This window comes from Pteropus vampyrus, unplaced genomic scaffold (assembly GCF_000151845.1).
Source record: "Pteropus vampyrus isolate Shadow unplaced genomic scaffold, Pvam_2.0 Scaffold272, whole genome shotgun sequence".
Lineage (NCBI taxonomy): Eukaryota > Metazoa > Chordata > Mammalia > Chiroptera > Pteropodidae > Pteropus > Pteropus vampyrus.
The window spans coordinates 134,350-140,776 of record NW_011889053.1 but is presented as its reverse complement, the minus strand read 5'-3'; positions in this window follow the sequence as shown (position 1 = coordinate 140,776).

Sequence of the window (6,427 nt, the reverse complement as noted above, 5' to 3'; positions counted from 1 at the left end):
GTAGTTTTGGAACTGGTGAAGAGCAATTATGCAGACGCTTGTGAAAAATGATGAGGAAGTCTTTATTCAAGACCATTGGAGTCAAGACTATTGCAGTAGGAGAGAGAGACTGAACACAACTCAGAATGCAACGGGGACACGTGGGGAAGTTTACCCAATAGGCAGGATGAGGTAGTGGACGGAAAATTGCAAAGAACTTGGCTAGGTATCAAGGTGGGGGGAGGAGCTTGCTTGGATATCAAGGTCAGGGGGGGTGGTTCTCGATGAACTTGACTTAGACTCTTTGGTGAAATTGGACTTGACAGACCAAGGACAGGGGCCAAGGATTAAGCCTAGTTAAAAAGAGGGCTGGGAGCCTCACTAAAATTCGGTCGAGGAGGGAGTCCTCGTCTGGCACAGCCATGGAGACCAGAGAGCAGGCGTGAGGGGGGCTGGAAAGCAGGGGGAGGTGGGAGACACATGAGCGTCTCCTGAGCTCCTGGGTCCTGACTCAGGAGTTACTAGAGGAGCTGGCCCCCTTCCCTCTGGCCCCAGGATACTTTGCTCAAAAGACGATTGTGATTTCAACATAGTTTCACATTTCAAAGACGAATCAGGAAGAAGAAATGACAGTGAGCACTTGGGAAAAGCCCGTCGTGGCCAGGGTCGAGTGCGTGTGGATGCATGAGTGACGGCATTGGAGAATGAACTCTGGGCCGTGGAGCAGAGACAGGGACAGCGAGACGTGCTGCCTGCTGAGCTTCATGTGGCAGCTGACACTGGGGTCTTCGCTTTATCGCATCCTTTAGATAGTAAATCGATTGCTCACCTCTCTCTATGTTCGTGAAAGGGGCCAAACTGGGACCCAGGAGTGGGGACCCTAACACCCTCTGCTCATCCCTATTCGCACCACTATCCCTGCTAAACCATCCGCTGTAGGAGATGTCACCTGTAATGACGTCATTCTTCCCATTGCCGTTGCTGAGAAACGGATGCACTTTCTGTGAAGGTGTCTTTGTAATCAGGGCTGGTCCCCAAAGTCATCCCTTTAGGTACAGTGTGAGCCGTGGCTCAGTGTCCCCTTTGGGAGTGCGGGTCGCTTGACTGTGGTGTGCCAGGGACCCTGCCGTACCCTCGTTACCTCGTGAGAATGCACCTACTTACTACTAGGGCACGACAAGGACCCTTGCAGAAGGCGTTGGCACATTCTCCTCCCCATGCCAGTGTTCCTCGGCAGAGCTGGGGTTGGCTCCATCAGCCACTCTGCGGTCACATGCTGTCATTGGTCACCTCCAGCCTCTCACTTGCCATCTTGGAGAAGAGTGGGAAGAGGGGAAAGTATCTGACAGACTCAGCATTTTACTTACAAAACTGCGCCTATACCCACAGGTAAAGCGTAAATGATTACATCAGACTGAGTTTACTGAGTTTACTCCCTCCCTACCCACGGTGCTCGGAGCTTCTGAGACAGCAGCTCAGGCCTGGGGAAACGCCGAGACCATTTTCTCTGCTCAATAGGGGGAAGGGCTACATGTAGGACTCTGCTACACATGCATGTGTCCCCAGTATAGTTTTTATCCTGTGACAGCTACTGGGGGAAAACCGAAAACCATTTTCTAAATTTCATGTACCTAGCATTTCTTTGAGTATTGGCTGTATAGACGGACTTCTGTATTTCCTAGTGATAAATTTTATCCTTAATCATCGCTCCCACGAAAGGGACCTGTTATCTGTTTCAAGATAGTAATCATAGAATAATGTGATGAATGGAGCCCAGGGCTATAGACCTACTTCCTGTGACACTATGACTGTGGTTTGGCTAATGAGTTAGATGATATATTTATGACTCTCATATTTCACTTTCAACCCCAAGCTCAGAATATTTCATAAATATTATTTTATATCGAAGCTTGCAGAAATCACTCACTATTCCAGAAGTATTTTATTAGCCATATATATTTTCTCTCGGAACTGGCTCTCACGAGGTCAGAGCGGGTCCAAGCAGAGCGGCCCGCGCGCGGATAAAACGCGGCGGGTTCCGCTCCGGCCCAGGCGCACGGGCGATGCGCACGGAAGAGATGAAGTCTGAAATGGAATTCGAAAAGGCGCGAGACCCACGCTCCTCCTGCCCTGGGGGTGGAGGCCACCCATGGGGAAGAAGGATGAAAACCAGAACTGCACCCCTCCCCCCAGGACAGCGATATGACCTTTGGGTAGAGCGTTAGGGTTTACAGAACCCCTCCAGGAGGGCGTGCGTTTGGCCCCACGTTACGAACGAGAAAGAGGAGTCTGAGCGGTTCTGGGGATTCAGATCAAGGTCCTGGGGCTGCCACGGGGCAAACAGGGCTCCAAGGGCTTTTCCTGCCCCCCCCCAGAGCCACCTCTGGACAAACAACACGAAGCTCCAAGGGCCCTGTTGGTGCAATGCTTCTGACTTTACAAGAGTAGTACCACTGAGCATCTCCCTCGGGCTCTGCTGTGCTGCTGGGGATTATGGACCACGAGCATCCTTCTCTTCTGATTTAAGGAATGGGAAGCTCAGAAAGGCCGTTTTCCTGGCTTGTAGCAGGTGCTGAATCTCAGAAGTTGGGGGTGGGAGAGAGATGGTGCTGGGCTGGCGGGCGGTGGCGTTTCTCAGCCCACTCTCTAAGCGGGGCTGTGTTCGCCCCTCCTTCCAGGTCACGGCTGTGACCGAGGACAGGGGCTTGGCAGGCAAAACAATTTGCATGAGCATCCCAAAGTCACTCCAGCAGTCTGACATGACCACATTGACTTCCCGAAAGCTATTTTTATTACTCCCACTCCCAAACATCAGTTTCCTCCTTTGCACGCTGAAGACGTAAATTCACGAATACACGTACCCCTGGCGGCGGCCATACACACGTGCACCCTTAATGAGCTCCTGATCGGATGGTTTATGAACAATGTCCACACTTAACTCGCAGTGAGAGCTTTCCCATGCGTTTGACACTTGGCATGCATTCTGTCACTCGATCCTTGCAACAGCCCCAAGGTAGGTACTATTGTCACCCTCACTTTATGAAGACCGAAGCTGGGGTGCAGGGGTTTTTCTGCCTGAGGTCACCCGTGGGTCAGCAGAGCGTGGACCCCTGATGCCAGAGCTTTCAGCCCACAGCCCTGCCTAGCATGGCACCTGGCACATGGTGAGGGTATAATGGGGACAGTGGTGGCTACTGTTACAGCCCTGACCTCCACAGAACCAGGAGATTTGGAACACGACCCTGGTCGGTCCACTTGGGCTGTGGCCTCACAACACAAACCTAGGAAAAACCAGCCTCCAGCTGGCCTGGCGTTTAGTCTCTCTTTGGAGAATCCACATCGTTATGCTCACTAGGTGGAAGTCATTTATTTTGTGGAAATGGCTTATTTAAGAGGCTTCACACTCACTGCTGTCCACAGCAGGGCACTTTTCTGGTGGAGAGCCTTTGAGAACTTTCATCTTTAATGAAACAGACTAATATTAAGACATAATTAAGATGGTAAAACCAATACAGTTTTGTGAGGAAAAATCCTAAAATGACAATTTCTTTGCAGGGATGTAATGTGAGGAGCCTGAGGTTCTCGTTAATTCTTGCCTGCCCCTCTTGGTTATGCTGAGTCAGAGTGTAAGAGAGAGGGGCTTCCTGGTGGAAGGGGCTTCCACGTCCTCACCGTCCCTCCCTCCCCAACTCCCTCCTTCCAGTGTTCATTGCCAGGTTTCTCCATGCCGGCTACTGGGATGAGGATCAACGAGACAGGTGGGGGTCTACCTGAAGCTTACGGTCTAAAGGGAGCAGGCAGTTTTACCAACGAGCATAACTACTCCACGAGGGCACTGACTTCTTGTTCCTTCTCTATCCCTCCCTGCAATGGAGATTATCCTTAACCTGGCATATTTTAGCTGCTTAATATTCACAAATAGATCAGTTGGTTTCTCAGGGTACAGTTCTTAGACCACCCGTGGGATATTTCTTAAAAATTCAGTTTCTTGGACCCTGCCCCAGACCTTCATAGTTGGAATCTGTAGGAGCGGGCCCAGAAGTCTGTAATTTTAATAAACTCCAGGTGATAGAGTCTTCCTGAGAATGTCGAGAATCACTGTTTCTTAAATATTTTGGAGGCGCCTACCATATAGTAGACATTGTCCTGGGCATCTGTCCCTAACGGCTATCCCTACCATCTGATCGTACCGTTCTGGAAGGAAACGAAGCAAAGCTGAAGCCAGAGTGTTCAAAGGTGAACACAGCCAGAGTGAAGGTACGAGTGTGTGTGTGCGTGTGTGTGTGTGTGTGTGTGTGTGTGTGTGTGGCTTAAAACAATAACTGTTTTATTTGCTCATGATCCTGTGGGTTCAGCCTGGTGGCTGTTCTCCACGAGTGCAGGCCGGGGCCTGGCTGGCCTGGAAGAAGGCTTCATTCATTCGTCTGGCCCTTCCATATTTCACCACGTAGTCTTTCCCCCTTCATGGGGCTTGGACAGAACAGTGGTTGTAGGACAGCTGGATTTCTTACATGACAGCAGGTTTTCAAGCGGGGATGTCCCAGATGGCGAAGGCTTATGAGAAGCCTGGAGAGACTTGCTATGGAGGCACAGGAGACACGAGAGCATTTAGCAAGGAGCCTTCTTAGAGGACGTTGCTCAGGGTTGGCGAGCTGTGCGCTGACCCTGAATTCGCCTGTAGCGGGACGTGGGTCGGAGTCAGGGTGAGACTGCTGTATGGGAAGGCCGAGGCAGGCAGTGGGCAGGCTGTTAGGGCCAGGTGGCTGGAGTCCGGAGGATGCAGAGGACAAGGGCAAGAGGCAGGATGTGACAGAGAGGCAAAGGCCACGTCACGGGGATATGTGGACTAGGTTAAGGGTTCCAGACTTGATTGTCCTAAGAGAAATGGGAAATTTACTGGATGATTGTAAGCAAGAAAGGGACTTTACTCTCTGAGTCTCACCAGCGAGAAGAGAGGGAGCTGTTACTGAGACAGCCCCCTGCTCCTGCCCATCCCATAGGGCCTCCGTACCCCACACAGGTGGTCTCCCGCAGACTGGCCTGCATGCAGGTGCCGGGGACCAGGGGAACCACCTGGGATGAGTGTGGCCCTGTGGTGTAAGTCATCTATTCAATGAATGTCTCTCCTGTGGATAGTGGCCTAATGACAATTCCGACGAAGGGAAATATAAGAACTCCTTTCTAGGCAACAGTTGGAAGATCTGTTTTATGGGTTGTTGGACGTTTTCCTCATTTGTCATCTGGAGAACTGGACTCCTCCTACCCTCAGTGGGGACCTGAGGCGGGGCACCAAGTGGGACTTCCAGGGGAGAAGCAGGGTGACTCTTGTCCCTGCAGATTAACGGTTGCTTCCGCCCAACAGAAAGAAGTGTTTGGGGGTGTCGACATATAAAATATAAAGAAAAACAGGACTATGCCAATTTCCCCTCATGAAACATCCCTCTCCATGTGCATAATTTGTTCTGGAAGGAAACAAAGCAAAGCTGAAGCCAGGTGAACACAGCCAGAGTGACGAAAATAACTTTGTCAGTGTTGAGAGTCAAAACTTAATAGAGAAAGTCTTTATTCAAATGCTCTACTTTTTTGCCCTATTTTGTTTTGTTCAGATTATTAGTCTAATTTCTTTAAAGGCCCTTGGTTTGTGAGTTTAAGGTCAAGGCATGGTTTCTTGCCAGGAATTTTCTGTGTTTTTTTCATGAGTAAGTTCAAGCTGGTGTCACCGTTTTTACCTGTACTAAGAACAGGGTGGAGAGGAGAAGGTGGAACAAAGCATCTCACGAGCGATTCCAGCAGACGCCACGGTCTCTACGCAGCTCCCATCCAGTGCCAAATACTCCAGGCGGTGGCGATCTGAAAATAGTACACATGAGCACGTAATAATTCTGTGAGCGTAACGCCCAGCTATCGCAAAGAGTCTGACAAATCATTCTTTCCCCACTTTTGGAAGTGCGTTCAGAGCACATTTCTCTCATCTAGGTTTCACGGATTCAAAGAGAACATGAAAATCGATTGGACTTGTGAACGATGCCACTGCCTGAAAAAGTCCTTTAAGTGTAGTGCAGTTGAGCTCAGCACAAGCTCGGATTCTGGCCTCGAATCAGCCAGCCAGTTAGCTGCAGTGCATCCTTCTTTTCGATCGTTCCAAATGTAGCCAGAGAATGCTTTGGAGAAATCACTCAATCTAGGAAAACCTGGCGTCTGACGTAGATGCGTCATTTCCTTCCCCTGGACCGCTCTGAAACTCTGGCCCACAAGTGCTTGCACATCTAGAAGCCTCTTTGGGATGAAACATTACAACACTGTTATAGTCGCACTGGGCCTCACACGCCTTCACTGTCTTTCAATTTTAAAAGCCAAACACACAGCCACCACTATCCAGAGCCACCTTGTCCCAGAGCTGGTTCTCGGGTTGGCCTCCAGATGCCAGAAGCCCCAGGGCCCAACGGGT